Source organism: Venturia canescens, chromosome 1, assembly GCF_019457755.1.
Source record: "Venturia canescens isolate UGA chromosome 1, ASM1945775v1, whole genome shotgun sequence".
Taxonomy (NCBI): Eukaryota; Metazoa; Arthropoda; class Insecta; order Hymenoptera; family Ichneumonidae; genus Venturia; species Venturia canescens.
Genome location: NC_057421.1, coordinates 23,091,479 through 23,110,162, shown reverse-complemented (window position 1 = coordinate 23,110,162; position 18,684 = coordinate 23,091,479). Strand labels below are relative to the sequence as shown.

General features: G+C 41.0%; 1 protein-coding gene across 1 annotated transcript in view; it reads left to right on the top strand.

Annotated features, from left to right (window-relative positions):
* Positions 1-12,935: 12,935 nt before the first annotated feature.
* Positions 12,936-18,684, top strand: part of sli (slit guidance ligand) — a 301,634-nt gene continuing 295,885 nt past the window's right edge. The window contains exon 1 of the mRNA XM_043413176.1: positions 12,936-13,386. The gene's annotated coding sequence lies outside the window, so the exon portion shown is untranslated. The remainder of the gene's footprint in view (positions 13,387-18,684) is intronic.

The following is an 18,684-nucleotide window of genomic DNA, read 5'->3' as shown; positions in this document are numbered from 1 at the left end:
TATACATCGCATGTGAAAAATATGAAGAATTTCAAAATGATGAGAATTCAATAAAATATCGTACATGTATTCTTTGAAAATATATTAGACAATGTAAATTTTTTAAGATTTTTCTACCACATAGCTCTCGAGTAATTGAACACCAAAGTTCACGTGTATAAGCATACAGTTTACATATGCATATAACTTCGATTTAATGCTCAATTATTCGATAACCATGTGGTAAAAATTGTATTTGTATACTTGATGCCAAAGAACCTTATCACCAAATTTTATCAAATTCTGATTATTTTGATTTCGTGATCCACCCTCCTTAAAGTGGAATCAGGCGATGAAAAACATGCACAATTCACGGATAAATAAATTCATCGAATTATTCAAAATACGAAATAATCAAAATACAATGCAATTTCTAACGTCTCACTTTAAACTGTCCCTTCGGGTACGATGGAGTGTTTAGAAAGTGTTTATTTTTTCCCAAAACCGGATGGCGCTACGGGGAATTGGAACTTTTTTACTCCACATTTTTATTATTTTCACCACATCGAAGTTTTGAACTGGAGCTTCTCCGCTCAGCTGTAGATAGCCGGAGGAAAAGTGAACACATCGCTGTAACGTTTTAGATGTAATAATGCAATTAAGCCACTTGAATTAATGTATTGTTAATATCGATGGTAATTTTATAATTTCGAAATCAATTTTGATACTTACGATCGTAAAAACGTATTAATTTGTAATATTTGTTGCTCAACCTCCGATGGCAGAGGAGACTCAAGTTTTCAAATCAATTTTAATTGACTAATAAAACATTTTAGTGAGCAAATAAACACTATTCGAATTAGCAAGACTCAGTGATTGCAGAGAAACTGTTTTTCGGAGGCGAACGTTCGGTTCGAGATTGAATTCAAACAAAAAACTTGTGTCCAAGGAATAAAAATATTCAACTGAATATTCGTTAAGAAATGGAACAATTTCGTATGAAAATGTTCGATAAACGACTTGACACGTTTCTTCACAATATTTACCTCAAAACCGTCGAGGTAAATTGATTCCGGAATAATTATTCGAATTACTCAAACTAATGAAGCGAGTGAGCCACCGACCATCAATCATTATCGGAAATGATTAATCACCGGAAAAACTATCCAACTTCAGACCAAATTCAAGTTTTTCTGCTCTCCCACTCGATCTGTGTGTATTTTCCCTTTTCAAATCCTCCCGTCAGCTCACGAATGTTGTAACGACCAAGGATCTGGGCTCGAATGCGCCCAGTTGGATGAAGTTTTCTTCTATATCTGTAGACGTCAATTTTCTTATTCTATTTTATAATAGGAAAATAGATTCGAGGGTATTTCTTGAAAAACGATAATCGATGTTCAGGTATCCAAACAGTGACTTTCGAGTGCATACAAATTGAATGAAAAAAGATGGAGAACAAAGATTTCCACTTTGGCAATACTGTTTTTTGTTTTCCAATAACGAAACAACCTAAATCTGGATCATCATTAGCAAAAAAAGTGCACCGAACGTCAGAAAAATAGGATAAAAATAAATTTTCATATATGAGGAATCGAGATCCAATTTATTATCGAACCGTGAGAATTGTCAATTACAAATTTCCCGTGCATTTCGTGACGTTGCATAGACCACGTGAACTGATTAAAAGTATAAAAAAAGAAAAAACGACACTGTTCGAGTGAGCCAGCAGAATTCCAATTTGGCTGGCAGTTCGACAGTTTTTCCTATCATTAAATTACTCCTTTTTGGATGATGGATGGGGGTGAGAGTTCAACAAGACCGAGGGGTTGAAGCACAGGATAAAAATGAATAAGCCCAGCTTCATTCAGGATATAAAAGGAACAATTTTGTTGGTGCAGTCGCCATGAACGAGGTCATTTGAGAGCAAACTTTTTTACTGTGATGTTGAAAATAAAATTTTGTTTCAAATTGGAATAAAATGTTTGGTAGCATCGTCGAGTTACCGCTGAATCTATGAAAATGTTAATGTTCAATGAAAATTCCTTTTATTATTTTCTTCCATTTTGATTCCAGATTTGGTTTCCACATACTCTTTCGATTCTTAGCATTTTCTTCATAAAAAATGTCTTTTTAGAGAACATTTTTGAATTGTTTTTATTCAAGAGTTTTCCACATGAGAACGACCCACATTTGGCTTCGATTTCTTGCTCATCGGGAGATATATAAATACACTTTGAACTGACCCCTCAGCAGGTCAGCCACAGCGAACAGCCGGAGCCTGATTTATACCAATTCCAAAAGAATTCGTGAAAATCCGTGTCCTCTGATATAAGCGAAAATCCATTGCCTTATTCTATGTGTGGTGTTAACCATCGGTCGGTTTAGCCCAGACAATACGTGATTACGAGATAGCGATCTATTAAAGCCGAGATCGATGAGAAAGCGCCATTTGCTTAAGCAATTCAACAACGCGATATCTGTTCCCAATACGATTGCTTCCTTCTGAAAACCCGTTTCAGCAATGACCTCGCGGTCTCTAGTTTGCACTAATGATCTGCACTACACACACACACACACACACACACACACACACACACACACACACACACACACACACGCGCGCGCGCGCGCGCGCGCGCGAAGGAGGAAAAATTTCGAGCGGTTTCTCAGAGCAGTAATTGCGCGAAAAAAGATTCAACTGAGAATGAGTTCTGAGCGTTACCATAAAAGGGCAGGGTTCAATATGTCAACAAAATTGTTGAAGGGTCGCGATATTTCAAAATTTAAAAAGTTGTATAAATTGGAGAAAAATGAGTTAATCGAAATTCTTCCGATCGACTATTCAGTAGGTTACGTGAATCGAAAGAGTGGTAGTCAAATTTTCGGAAAAACGATATTTTAGTGGTTCGTTCTATGAGCGATTGTTACATTCCATTTTCGATGTAATCGTGCCTCGAACCTTGAAGTTTCTACTTTATTTATTTTCGACATTGAAAGCTCCAGTCGAATTGATCCGTCTCCACATTATAATTCGAAGTTCATGAACTCGAGATTTTGTTGTTTAAAATTTTAGTCATTTTAACATTTAATCCCCACCGTAAACGAAGAACTGGAATAATTTCACTTGAAAAGTAGTCGATCTCATAAAATTCCGTCTACCAATCGTGAAAGTACGCAATAAACATTTGGAATGGAGCATTCGACGAAACTGATTCATGTTCAATAATAAATCACTCCAAAGCAAGTTTTTTTTCACTATGCACAGAATATTTAGGAATTGAGATATTTCGATCTCGCGGTTTCCGGTTCGAGTGTACGAGAATATTCATCGACGCATGCATCGTCGGTATTTGTCAACATGGACGTATAATGATGACACGGTCCTCGTACGTCAAAACGAAACGCCCGAATAATTAATAGGATCGTTGGATGAGGAGGATCATAAGCTGGTTTATAGCACCAAAATATACTGGATCAGATGGAGTTGGAGTTTTGATAAATCATATTTACGTACGCGGGAGCGATGCGTTATGGGTGTATGCAATAAATAGATATCACCGAGAGAAAATGCGAGCGTGAGAAGCGTTTCCACTGGACGTCAAATGAAATGGCGGAACCACGGGAGCGTGGACGTGCAGCACGAAGTATATGGGCGATTGAGCGGGAATGTAAAAATCAAAAACGTTATCGGTGTGTTTCGCTCCGGTGTTTTAATTATGCAGCTGACACACGAGCATGCTCGAGGGAGTTGATTCAAAATCACGAGTAAAAAAAATTACCATAAACGTTGAAGGCTTCGATGTATTTATATAAAATCGCAGGAAGGGCGGCTTGTGTCGAAAAAAACAGAAAAAAAAATCTATAATTCGTATAGCCGAACACGAGTTTGAGTACGTTTTTGCGACTGGACTTTTCCTCGCGCCCCGAGTGCAACCCCCCGATGCCTTTTTTCTATGGGAAGAATGCGTACTCGCAGAAGCAAACTGGACACGCAGGGAATGATGGGCACACGTTCTTTCATTGTGAGCTGTGAATGTCGGTTTAGAATTACGTGCCTGCATATGTTTATGTGTCCACCGATACGAGCATGGAAGTGGAACCGTTCGTGTATGGGGCCGAGCACTCGTCCGGGAGCAAAAATCCTGAGAGAGCGAAAAGAGAAGCGACGTAGGCGAAAAATAAAAAAAAAAAACAACAAAAAAAAATCAAAATACGAAAAATCAGACGAGGACAGCGAGAGTCCTGAAAGGATTGAACGCACAATACGACCAAAGCTGTGGTATCCTTGGTCCGGGCAGTTGCATTTGCATGCTGGAAAATGGGGTCACGCGTATTGACACGTGCCTTACATTTCTTCTTTCTTTATTCTTTTTTCTCTCATACATCCACGTAACTCTGGTTTGCTGCTCACAGCTGGAATATCAATTTATGCGACGCTAATCACCGCTCTCATTGCGACGGGTAATCCAGAAATGCGATCAATACTCCACGCAATACTTTCGTCATCGTTAATTATTCCATTTCTCGAAACGTTTACGTAATTCTACATTAATGTTGGCATTTCTTTTAGCAGAAAATAGATGAAATCGATTTATTGTCAAGTTAAGTACCGTTTAGCGGAATCGAGATTGCATTTTTAATAAGTAAACTCAATGAAATTGCCAATTGAAAACATTCGCCATCGAAACTCAATAATATTCGAATTGTAGCTTTCAAAGCAGGAAAAACAAAGTCCAGAGATGAGCTCCAATCGTATAGAAAAAAACTGTCACAATGGTCTTTTCTTTGGCCTTTGTTTAGTACGCAGAAAAAATGCTGTTAGCAGACAAACAGGGAGAGAGGAACGATCCGGATTAACCCTTTTTCATATACAGTTTGAATCAACTGTACATTTAACCCCCCCCCCCCCCCCCCCCCCCCCAATTGGCTCACCCTTCGCTCCTTTTTGATGCAAGGAAACAAAATAGCGTTACTGATATCGAAAAACGTGAGATTAGCAATCACTGATACAGAAAATATTTAGCACTCGCGAGTAATTCAATTGGCGACGAGACTCGTCAGCCGCAGATATCGTGCTGAAAGCAAGTCTCGTTGGAGGAAGGAGAAGACGATTTTAAGCCTTGTCCACGGTGCATAGACACGTTCTCTATGTCTCCGGAGCCCCATAGCCGTGTTCAATCGTACGTATACCCGTTTAATACGATCGTAATTCCAATTTAATGCCGATTTATCGTGTCGCCCTGTTTGTGTGCCTCGGCTGCTTCATGTGGCTCCCGTGGTTACTCCGCGAGCTGTCAAGTATATTCGTGCATGCGCCGGTGTGCATGTGCGACGCTGAAAGCCTTAAGAGTATCTTTACTTTTAGGATAAACTCTATCGCAACGAGATACAGTTTGAATTAAGCCAACGCTTGAACAATTGTTTCGCTGCTGGGAACTGCAAGTTTTACTGAATCGCAATTGATATTCAATTTGCGGACTAAAGCGCTGTGGAGCCACGAAGAGACGGACGGAAAACGAGGCGATTTTAATTTTACAGTCTGCGAGCATAAAATATCGGAAATTTGTTCAAATACTGCTTATTTGAGGATGGTGAAGTCTGGTAAGGCAGCAAGGAAATTATGAAAATGAACCATTTTATTGGGATTTCACAGCATCGGGTTGGGACTTTAACCTGTAGATGCCACGCACCCTTTAAGGGGACCCACTCACCACGCTGGTGGCAATTTGCACTTCGACTTTTCAAAACTTTTTATTTCATCCACGAGTCTATGGAATTAATCTTACGAGACTTTTTAAGGGTAACGATTCCTTAGTGATCGATTACGATCATTAAAAAAATTGAATAATCAAGTTTTGTTACAAAAGAATGATCAAATTGAAGAAAGGAATTTGGAGAAGCTGTTTTTTTTTGAATTTTTGTCGTTGCAAATTTGCACCAGTGTGGTGCCTGCGAGCTAATTTTATATTCCATCATTATTTATTCCTCTCGCAATACCATTTATAAAAAAAGCTGCGGACGAACAAGAGTACGTATTTCTGTAAATAAAATGGCTAAAGTGAGAGAATTTACTCGTTTTACCGAAGGGTATAAAAGCACGCCTTTTCCCATTGGATATCATATAAATATGAAAACATACAATATGTGTACAGCACAAACCGATGACCGTTTCCCGTCCATCATACACTACGCAACAACGTCATATCGGACGTAGCAGTCGCAGTAATAGTGTCAACCTTGCCTCGGTCACGTTCCTCGTCATGAATGGATCTCGATTCGACCGAGTTTCTTTTTTTGTCCACCCCCCGGACGGAGAGAGAGAGAGACACACACACACACACACGCGCACGCACGCTTTCGCTATTTCTTTTATCTTTTTTGTTCTTTCATTCTTTTCATTCTACATGAGCGACGCACTGAGAGTCACATACGCTCTTCATAAATAAGTTTAAATCTATGTATTCGTCCGTATGTATATTTAGTATTCATGGTTATATAGAATTTAAAACGAGAAGAGGCCGAAGCTCCGACTCTTCGTGACGAGCGGACTCGAGAGCGGATCAGTGCGTGCGAAACGATCGAATGGAAGAGATTTATGCTCAACGACATTCACCAACGGGACACATACGTGCCCTCGTGTGCAGACGTATTTGTGGCACACGATTGTGCACAGGATTGTATGGCCGAGCGGATAAGCAGCGAGAAAAAAGAGGTTCAAGGGCCAATCGACGACGAGCTGCTCTGCTCTTCCGAGAACTCAAACCCCCAAGATTCCGTTCGTGTCCGCGGATCTTTGGCTCATCTCGCGAGATGCTGGTCTCGCCTCCTGCACGAAAACGCGATTCGTCCGGGGTCCGGAATGCAAAAATGTTTTTCCGACGATTCCGCGACCTTTTTCTCGCGGGATTGGAAACATGCGGGGGGAAGACTCTCGCTTTTTTCCATGGTTTCTCTAGAATTAGGGACGAGCTTCTATTCGCATGCTCTGTTGGCTTTGAACGAGCGTGTACACAGAGACGAAGAGCGTTTGCAGGCTCCATGTGGGTGTGTAGAAAGTTGGACTAAAATGAATTTATGCATGCGATCGAGCCTCTCGCTCACCCGGTGTATATAAACGTGCGGCATATGGACTACAAGAATAATCCGCTGGAATGATTGTAAATCGTGTAACAATCGAAGAAACGTAAAAAATGGCCCTTTGTTGATATGAAGCGATTATTGGAGAACACAGCGCTTTGCGTATACACGCGATAACGAAAGAATGATAAAGTCCCTATTGAACTATCGACGTATACCAGTTAATTACAACAGACCGTATTTTTCCAGAGGAGCATTCGTTTTTTCAGTTTTTCCCCGAGCGCATGTGAATTAAAACGCGACTTGAAATGTGGGTCAGCGACCAATCGATCACGAGAATTGAATTCATCGAAAAAAATTCGAACGTCGTTACCGCCGAATCCCAGTGTCATTTCGTCTCGATACTCGCCGTACACGAGGATGGAAATATTTTTGCTCGTGACACTATAAAATTCCGGATTTTCTAGTCACGAACCTCGAACCTCCAGAATCGATGTCTTCTAATAATTTATTGATTCGCATCGCTCAATTAATTTCTACACGGAGAGAATTAATATTTAACGTAAAATTGAACAAGGGACAAGTTGACGAAAAGTATTTATTCCTGTAGCAAAATTTCAAAGATTTGCGTAATTTTCAGTTTTGTAACAGTAAATATTGCAGATGGGACGTCAAAATTTACTAAATATTCCGCTCAAAGTTTCTACTTGGAACAATAAATATGATTTAATTTATAAAAAATTCAATATTCTTCTCCCATAATATCATGAATTGCAGCTCGTCGCCGCACGCTAATTTTTCAAATTGAATTCTCCCCGAGTAATTATTCTCTCGTGAATAAAGTTCGCGATAAAATTTGTCTCACAAAGTAACATTATTTTTCTCTGATATCCGTTCCTTCGCCGCGCGTCCGATGAACACGACTCGAAACTGGAATTATATTTTCATTATTTTCTCAAGCAACACTCACACGAGTTCGTGCAGCGGCACGAGTGTACACGCGCACGTGGCTGTGGGAGGACGAATAATAAAAATAATATTTAGGAATCCCGTTCCAGGAGAGAATTATATAGACATCGTTGAAATTAAATATTCATAAGCTTTCGTCGATTGGCTGTGGCGTTATACGAGAATCATGATTTCCCAGTAAATTACGTTTGGAGCTCGTATAATATGATTTTTATTAGAAGCCTCGAGATAAATGAATACTCGTACAGAATCGTACGAATAATGTGTCGCTGAGTGGATTCAAGGGACGTTCCACTGTCCAACGAGCCAGGGAGGCCGATCAAACGTATAAATTATTATTCTTACACTAATAAATTAACGTTCCCGATTAAAAAGAGTCTCAATTATAGACGATTGGGTTCGTGCAATACCGTACGAATTTGAAATTCCTCTGTGTGCACGCTGCGCACACATTTCTCTGTACATCGTAGCAATTTTATAGAGAAATTGAAAATATTCGAACGTCCTCAATCACGTTACACACGAACTTTCGTGTACGTTACTTGGATTTCGCTTCGCCTTACAATTCGAGGGGTTACTACATAATACGGAAACTCTCAACTCCATTATTCCCTGTACAGTATATATGTATAAGGTGGCGGCAAGGGATACGTGGAATATGGGGAAGGAGCACACGTACACGTACAAAAAAGCCTCGGGGCGGCGACCCCCTCCTGTCCTCTTCAAATACTCCGCGCAGATCCTTAAGTGGAGGATTATCCGCGCTATATGTCTCAGATATTTATATATGTATAAAGAGATATGGACGTTTCTCAGATATAATGTACACGCGTGCAGCGTATATGTGCACAGGAAGGAAATAACGTCGGTGCAAACAGAGACTTCGGGTACAGCGATCGAGTGGTGAGTGGGCAATACAATGAAAGAAGTTTCAAGTTATCGTGAAATCGTCCAGGGTCTCTTCGTCCGGTTTGAGCTCTTTTTCCCGCGTTTCATTCATTCATGTTTTCGGGGTAGAAAGATTTTGTGGGTAAATTATTCGATCGACGAGGATTATTGCGGGGTTTTTATCGAGGTATGAACGGAGCTGGGCAGCGAATTTCGCTGGCACGAGGACTTTCTTATCAAATGATAATTCTCCCGATGGTGAATAATCCCGAGTATTTGACACGTCGAAGGGAAACTTCCAGCTGTCTTTTACTCTCGCGTCTTCACTTGGAAACTGGCCAGTGCAGACGCGAACGATTACTTGCTGACCTCCTCGACGTCAAAACTATCCTCGTGCCTGCTGCTTTCTCCGAGGAGATGGTATGGACACTTGTTAGTGAGGGAGGAAGTGAGATTAACCGATGAAGAGACGAGTTGTGCGGTCTTTTCGGTCCGGCATACGTATGGAACTTTTCTACGTGTCTTTCTCCCTCTCGATCTCCGAATCGCTGCTTTCTCTCTTCACCTCCGTCATCCTAAAGTAATAGGAAGGGTCCAGCATCGAAGGCAACTTCCGGTAACTCGTTTAAAGAGTTTAACTCGAGTTCTTAACGCCGAATGCATTAAAAAGTCTCTCCCTACGCAGTGTCTGCTTTGAGATTAAGCTCGTGCTGTTCTCTCTCTCTCTCTCTCTCTCTCTCTCTCTCTCTCTCTCTCTCTCTCTCTCTCCCTCGTTCCCTTTTCTTTGGCCACTCGTGCGAGAGTGATGCCTCCTCACCCGCGCAGTAATCACGCGCGGCTCGAATCTAATCTAAAACTTCATTCTTGTTTGATCTGATATATTAAGGAGAGAAAGGAGCGAGAAGCCTCGAGAATAGGCGAGAGGGAGCAACACGAGAAACTGGTGTTTACTGAAGCGTGAGCGAGGAAAACTCTCGGTCTGTCACACGCTACGGACTTGTGGTAATTTCGTCGCAAGACTGTTGGTATACTGATGCTGTAATATCACAGAAGTGACAAGCGTGCGGTTAATTACCGTGAGTCAGCCCCACCCCGAATGCGAACCAGACCTCTCGTGGCTTTCGTTATTTTATCGTGTTCTCTTATCTCCTCGCGTTATTATTAATCCGTTTATACGCAGAAGAAAGCCGATGTAAGCTTTATCGAAGCTGACAGCTTTTGAATTAGCATGCAAATAAAAGGGGCTAATTGATTAAGCATTAAATCTCCGATTTAAAACTGGCACAGTTTTAACGAACGCGAAGTATACTGAAGTTTAAATTCGCATCCGTCTGTACAGAGGAACGAATATTATTCAGAGGAATTATTTCAACTTGTAATCATTTTATCACTCAAATTTTCATTATTTTTTGTCCGAATATTCCGAGACCCGATCTGCCATCGAACTTGAATTCGGTCAATTGTTATTCTCCATCTGCAATCCTGTCCATCCTATACGAATATTTGTATACACACACACACACACACACGCGCGACATCTGTGAACACGTGAAAAGACGATAATACACTGTAATATAATAAGTTTGGATGAAAAGTAGGGAGGATGCGAGCCAGGGGTTGTTGTACAAATATATGAGACCGCTGAGACCCGCCTGCCCGATGTCTGTCAACCCCTTTTATTCGGCGTGACGGCATGTGACACCTATAAGGGTGACGAGCGGACAGAACCCTCCGCACTGTCGCACGGAGCACCGCACCATCTTATTACCACTGAATATCCTCGCCTAATCTTCCTGGTGCACGATTTTATTTTGTATTATTTTCCAAATCAATTTTATACTAAGAAGCACCCATAGAAGGGCTCGCCCCGTGTGGCAGCGGGGTTTTCAGCTATTTTTATTCCGGCGAGTAAAAAAATACGAGATTTTGAAATTTGAAAGAAATTTGCCGGCATTTAAACTGAAATTTCAACAAAGATAGAAGAGCATTTTGATTTGTGAAGCAGTGGCTATCGCATGAAATAAGATCATACGGAAATATGAAAAATTGAAGGATTTCCGGACCTTGAAACACAAATATCGATTTTCACAGATTTTTCAAAGCGCGATCCTCCAATTTTGCATATGTTTCCGTATGATTTTAGTCCAGGCGATAGTCACCGCTATACAAACGAAAACGCTCTTTGGTTTTTTCATCTCGCGGATCAACGAATCGCCCGGAATCGTGGAGACCGTGGAGAAACGCATGTGCTACTGTGGAGCAGTTTTCAAATGTCAAATTTCAAAACTTTGTTTTTATTCCTGAGCGTAAAAAAACGTGAGAAAAGCACGAAAAATCTGGCTGCCACGCGGGGCGACCCCCTTAATTAGATCGATTATTCATATCGTGGGGTAATCAAGTCTCCAGTTGCACGAAGCTGCTGCAACGGTGAGAAAAAAGAGAGAGAGTGAGAGAGACGGAAAAGTAATTTTGTTGGCCTTTAATCCGCGAAGCGAAAGAAAACAACGAAATCGGCGCGCCGTCAGCCTTGATAATGTTCAATCCGAGAGATTTGAGCGAGTCCCGTACCGGGATATCTCACCTCAAGTATACAACCGGAAGGAAGGAGCGAGCATAGGATGGTATAAGCTCGCAGACACGTTTATCATTCTCGGTGAATGAACGATGGCTTGTCAGTTTCGCCGGAAGTATGAGACTGAGGAAAAAAGCCGGAAGCCGTTCGATCGCAATAGAGCGACGTCGGGACACGGTGAGATGCGACGAAAAAAATGAAATAATAAAAGAGGGAACCTCGAAAGGAAAAGATTAACGCGCGTGCCGTCCGCGAGACTTTCTGTCATTGGCAAATCCGCGTGTTATTATACGTTTCGCATTCGTCAATGAAGACGAACGACGGTGAAAAAACCACCGGCGTACGTATACATAAACACACTTTTATATCTACAAATCGTTATGTACAGGCACGCGATGCTCATACGCACACGAGTCTGTCCGACGACCTTAATGTAAGATTTCCATGATAAAGAACGTTTGTAGGATGGTGAGATGACGAGGGGGAAAAAGGTTGCTGGTAAATAACAGCGAGGACGCCACCGGACGACGAGGGGACTCGGTGTGGACGGGTAGTAGGGGGGGAATTATTTTTAGTGAATATTTTCGGGACCGATAATCGAATAATGGAATTTGAACGATTATCGGGACTTTGTTAGTCACCTTAAGTTGGATTCTTGTTGAATCACAATATAAATATCGCAATAAATCGTGCGGAAATAACGAGCCCGAATATTCCGTGTTTGCTGATTCTACCATGGCAGCCAGATTTCTCATAAAAATTTAGTACTAATATTTGTCATTCTGTTATCCTATCATAATCAATATCGAAGACTGAGCCTCTTATTTTCAGGCATTCGACTAAATTATGCAAAACCAGTCCAAATAGAATCGCAATCATTTGAATTTATATTGAACGAGCGACTGACAGGAATGCGCTACGAAGCGCGTGCGCGTATTCGAGGTTATGTACGTGCATGAAGAATTCGTGGTGAAGGGAACGAAACTTGCTGGGTGACGAATTTCGCGATATTTCAGGTGTTATCGGGATATTAAAAAAACACGCATTTATTCTCGGAAAAAGTTTTTTTTATCAGAATCCCTATAAGCTCTCTTTTATAACTGGCAATATATCGAGGATTTATTTTCTACGCGAACACTTGAATAATTTTGGATGAGAAAGTTTCGAGTGTTATGAGAGAATTAAAACGCGTCGAAATTGAAGTTTTTACCAATTGTGAGCTGTTATGAAAATCGTATTATGAATATTTTGTATTGTACGTGATATCGCATCGTTTATATTTTGATTCGTTTTGTTTGACGAGAAACGAACTTACCGTGTATTTAGTGTGTACGACGGGGCGACGTGAGCGCCGCGCAGTCTCGTTGGGCATCGTTGCGACCGCAACGAGCCCCGCGCGCGCGGCAAACACGTCGGAGAGGAGAGAGACTAGTTGAGCGCGAGTCCTCGAGCCGCACGGTTCATCCGAAAATACAACGTAACGTGTTTCAACGTTGCGATTCACATATAACACATCGGGACGATCCGTTTTATTTATTTTTACTTAATAAATAAGACTCATTTTTTTATTACGTGTTATCGCGAGTTTTTTCCTTCGTTTCAAGTTTTTTTAACAAACATTAAATTCACCCATCAACGATGTCGGTTATTCTTTAAATTTTGAAAGGAATAAAATCAGTTCTGTTCGGACGAGAATTATGGTGTGTTTATTCGAAAAACAAGTGATCATTGACCATTGAACAGTTTTTACTTAGTTCTTTTGTTTAACATTGGTGCGCGTGTGTTCCGTTCTACGAGACAGCCATCTTGGATTTTTATTTTTTACTCAAATCGTCGCCACTCTTGGGGAGTTGAGTGTACGCTTTTTTCACGGGAGATCGAAATTTCCGGAGAAACTTTCGGTAAGTACAGTTATTTTTTCATGCGAGAATTAACGAGTGAGACAAAAGTGATGGCAGTTATGGGACGATTTTACGCTTCACATTTTTCGAAAATTTCAACGTAACAATGGGCTCGTATGGGGGGAAGTTTCATTCGATTGTCTGCAAGAATCCGTCTCGTGATTAAGCTCGAAGGTCTCTGACGGCCGATTATAACGTAACCGTCAAAATAGTGAATGTTCGTGACTTGAGAAGTTATACTATTTGACAAGATAAGTTCGTATTCAGTTTTCGATGTTTTTTAAACTGTCAAATTTTATTTAAGACTCCTTACGTGATTGCTCAAAATAAGAAATCGTACCGGAATTTGAATTGTTTTTTTTGATCGAACTACAGGAAACCTTCAGCTTTCCTCGTCTCATTTTTATGTAATTTCTCGTCTTTTACACTTGATCATATCAGTCGACAGAGATCTTGAAACTCTTTTTACTATTTTTATAACGGGGACTTGCAGATAAACCGGAGAGGGTTGCATTAAATCGTTCGTTGCTTTCCGAGTTTGCGACTCATCGTATTGCCGGTTACTTCTCATTTCAGTACCTCGTTTCTTAATAATCTAGTGCTTCATGATCTTTCAACGCGAACGGTTTCTATATCGAATAATAATGACTCGGAATGAAACTTTTGCATCGTAGAACTACTGTTGAAGTTTTGGAGTGACAACTACGTAAATATAAGATATTTTAGCTCTGAAGAACGGACCAAAACTTGATGTTCAATGGCGGCTGCCCCCAGTAACTAAATTACGATCTCAGTTGCCTTAGTTGAAGAAAAAATGAAGATGAATGCAGTGATTAAAATTTAAGTGAATTTTGAGATGTTCAGTCGTCACGCGCCTCGCAGTTTCTTTGATAATTTTAGAAAATCTTTCACTTCGTTTCACGATATTCACGAAAACGTCATTTTTTGAGGTGTGGAAAAATAATTTGATCGGTTCTCGGAAGTGGAGTGAGCAAAGTACCGAGAAATACACAGTAATAGAAAAAATTTATTTAAGCCGTAACAACGCAGATTTCTGGTACGAAAATTATTTCACTTCGAAAAAATATTCTTGTGAAGCTTCATTTCGTGGTTTAAAATTTTATCGAAATACTTATGCTCATTTTTGTGAGTCTTCGCCCAACGGCCGGAACTACTTTCGGCCATTTTTCGAGTTCCCACGATAAATCTAAAGGACGAAAACCAGCAGCGAGTTTTGTTCCACAAACACGAGTTGCAGTACAGTAAAGACATTCGTGAAACAGCGGTAATAGCAAAATATTTCGTGGGGAAAGCTGTCCCAACAGTTCCCTCAGATCGAGCTCGATACCGAGAATTCTAGCCAGATTCGGAGAAAAAAATTGCCGATCAGTTAATTTCATAAAAGTCATTCCACAATATTTTCTTTCCGAAGGACGTTATTGACGAAACGTCACAAATGAGGGAAGAGAAGGAGGGTAGAACGCGAGCAGTAGTGCAGTCGCTAATACAAAAAGTATACGGTAGAAAAGGTGGTTCGGAGGGGCTCTCGTTCAACGAACCCGCGAGTCGCGTCGACCGTTTCTCTCGTTCGTAGGGCTCGATCCTCCTCCGAGACATAAACACATACATACACGCGACACGTACATACGATCCAGGGAGAGAAAGAGAGAGGGAGAGACTGGCTGGCAAAATGAGCGAAGGCAAAACAAAATAATCGACCTCTAAAAGAGGCAAGCCGAGCCTCCTTTCTCTCTTTTCTCTTCTCGTGTTGTTGTGGAACCTGCCGGAGTTGTTTCCTTCCCTTTCTTTCTCCTTCTCGTGAACTCTTTTCTCTCCCTCGCCCCTTCTTTCTCTCTCTTCCTCTCATTATCTTCCGGCAACTTCTTTCCGTCCTCGCTCCGCAGGTTATATCTCGTTCGGTCTTTGCTTTGCCGGTTTCGTTGCATAGCACAAGAATACTCTTCTCTATACATGTATCTCCCTTTATACGTATATATGGTCGAGCGATTTGCCGTACGGCCAGTCGGACGAAGCACGTACTATGCTCGCGATGAATGAGAACGCGAGCGAAAAAATACTAAGAGCTACGCAGAATCCTTGTATCCCTGCGGAATATTAACCCTCTGTCGGTGTAATGGCAACCTCGTCGTTGTCTTTTTTTTTCATTTTCATTCTGTTTTTAGTTTTTTGCTTTTTTTATTTTTTTCCTTTATTTGTTGCTCGTCGTGTATTGTTTTTCTCTCTTTACTTTCGTCTTTTTTTCTTGTTTCTTCTTGTGGAAGTTTCATGCAGCGGGTATTCCATTCCGGGATATCGATTCTGAACGGTATCGAAGTTCACGTCGCTGGAATTTAGCGACGATTTTCTTCGTATATTTTTTTTTTCTTCATCATTTTTTCGAGTGCGTTCTATCCTTCGGAAACATGAATCTACGACTCTGTAAACAAAGGCTCATCGGCTTCTCAGCTCGGAGATCAAGCTTTTTTTTGCATCCACATGATCGCACTCCGTTCTGGCAGCCCGGAGGCCCAAATTAGAGACAAACCTCTCGAGACACGAACGAAATCGAGCTCCCATTCGTTATTTTTCTGTTCTATCACATTTTCGTGTTCACTTTTGTTCTTTTAACTGACAATCAGCTTTTCCACTGCTGTTTTCATATCAAATGCTTTTCGTCGTCTTGACGTATTGTCGAGAAGATAAGCCGGTGGAAATATTAATATTCAAGTCCCTATTCACGAAACGGGACGACGACGACGCTCTCGAATCTTTAAGGTTTATCGCTCAAACACGATTATTATGGGTCAGTCCGTTATCCCTCCGATTCCGCTGTCGGCGCCAGACTACTAGCTCGTTCGTCATTGACCACGAATTATAAAAACGTTCGTAGATCGTAGACGGTAGATTCGGGGGCCGAGATTTTCCGATACGAAACAACTGAGCTCACCGTGGCGGTTGGGGTGGCCGAGGGACGAGGCGGCGGGGCGGGGGGCGGGACAAATGGAGGAGGTTATGGTTGTTCCGTCAGGGCGAGCAGGAGACAGCTCTCGAGAGAATCCCAGGGGGATGATATTGAAAAAACAACTAATCTTAAATATGCATCGGTGTATTCTGGCATTTGAAAAAAAAAAAAGAAAAACACGAAGGGAGCATTGTTGTCTCTCGACGATTCGACGGATAGAAAGTTAACGGAAAATTGATAAAATTCACATTTTGGAGGGACACGGCTAATGTGCCGATAATTCTGTGACGGAATGTCGAGTTTTCTTCGACCGAAAGCCTCGAAATTCCTGATATAAATTATCAATGAAACGAAACATGGAATACTCGGTGCGTAACGACTAGAAAATTTCGTTTAATGCGAGTATTAAAAAGTCTCATTATTTTCTGGTCACTAATTACTGCCGTGAATCACGAATGATTCAGGGCCCTTGGCCCCTCGCAGCAGCGTTAATTAACCGAATTTTTCTAAAAAATTCCACCGTTCGGTTACGGCTCGGAGCCCGACGGACGAAACTCGTGCTTTGCTTCCCTAATTATCGCTCCATACGCAGAGAACTGATTTATAGAAATCGTCCTACGATTTATCACACACGACGAATATGCTCGCGAGCCTCGTCACTCGGCGCCTCCCGCTCGTGTATTTCGGTACGCTACACGCTCTCGCAGCGCTTCCATTTCAAACGGTGATGGAACACGAGGTCGTGACACGGACAGAAAAATTATTTAACGCGCGTCAAAATCGAAAATCGGTTATTACCGACCCCCCGTCATCTCTACGAGCGTATGGATTCGTATTTGACTTCGCATATTTATATTATTATACGTGTGAGAACATCTATAAGAGGTTCATACGACGCTGAATGAGTCAGGTACATAATGGCCCGAAATTCATTCGTCTTGCTACACGATTCATCTCTTTTTCTCCCGTGGATTTGTACCGGGGCTTTCAAGAACAGAGAGGTCCAGTGACGACGCTGAAGTTTGCGACGAGTCCAACGGAATGAAGGAACAAAACGTGTTTGTGATTGACCTATTTTTTATTTCACAATTCAGTAGTGGTGCAGGTTGAAAAACTACGGACTGTAAATTCGAGAGGGGACAAAAATTGCACCTGGAATTATTGGAGAGTTCTTAAAAATCATTTCGTTGGATTCCAACGCTGCAAAAAAGTTCGGCGTCACGGTCAAGCGGATCGTTCCCCAAACCAGTGGAAATGGCTCCGAGTGTCCCTCGTTTTCAGCACTTCGAATTTATACACGGAGAGAAAATTTCACTGAATACTACTATGGTGCCATGGAAGGAGGGAAAAAAACGTTTGTAATTCACCGATTTTTTATTTCGCGAATCGTTGATGCAGCTTGAAAAACTACGAATCGCAATTTTGACAGGGAACAAAATAGGAGAATTACTGGAATCATTGGAGAGTTTTTTTTCCATCATTTCGTTGGACTCCAACGTTGGAAACTTCAGACGACGCTGAAGTTTCCAACGTTGGAGTCCAACGAAATGAACGAAAAAAACGTTTGTAATTCGCCAATTTTTTATTTTACGAATCGTTGGTGCAGCTTGAAAAACTACGAATCGCATATTTGGCAGGGAACAAAATAGGAGAATTACTGGAATTATTGGAGAATTTTTTTCGATCATTTCGTTGAACTCCAACGTTGGAAACTTCAGCATCATAACTTCAACGTCATTCTATATCAGTAATATTTATTTATTCTTACGAACATATACGTAGTCATTTTTTGTGAAGCGACTCGATGAAAATTGATGAGTGATGTCAAAATAAATACATCGGTACACGTGTATACCGATATATTATCGTACAATCGCGAATGAAATTCTGTTATTTACCATAGTAAATTTCCAAACACTTTGGCATATGATCGATGCTTGTGTTCGAGCTCCTCAAATTTTACTATGCTCAACTGTAAATTTAAATTGCGAAAAACAGTACTAAGTATAGCAAAACGGCATAATAATTCTACTTGACAGTTCATCATCGTGATTAAACTTGGTGAACTATGTTATGAAAAAATAGCACAGTTTAAACCTTTGTCACAGCGAAATAGGCAATTTAAAAACTTTCATTCGGAATTGACTTGGAAATGACAATATTTTTGGTAAAAACCTTCAAAATGGGCGATATAGAACCCCGATACGATGGCAGCATAGTAATTCTTACTATTTTTTTCTCTCCGTGTAATGTCAATCATATTCCATCAGGCTCTAAAACTTCAGATGGTTTCAGATCCCAAACGTCAAATTCCAAAGGTCCCGAAACATTTTATT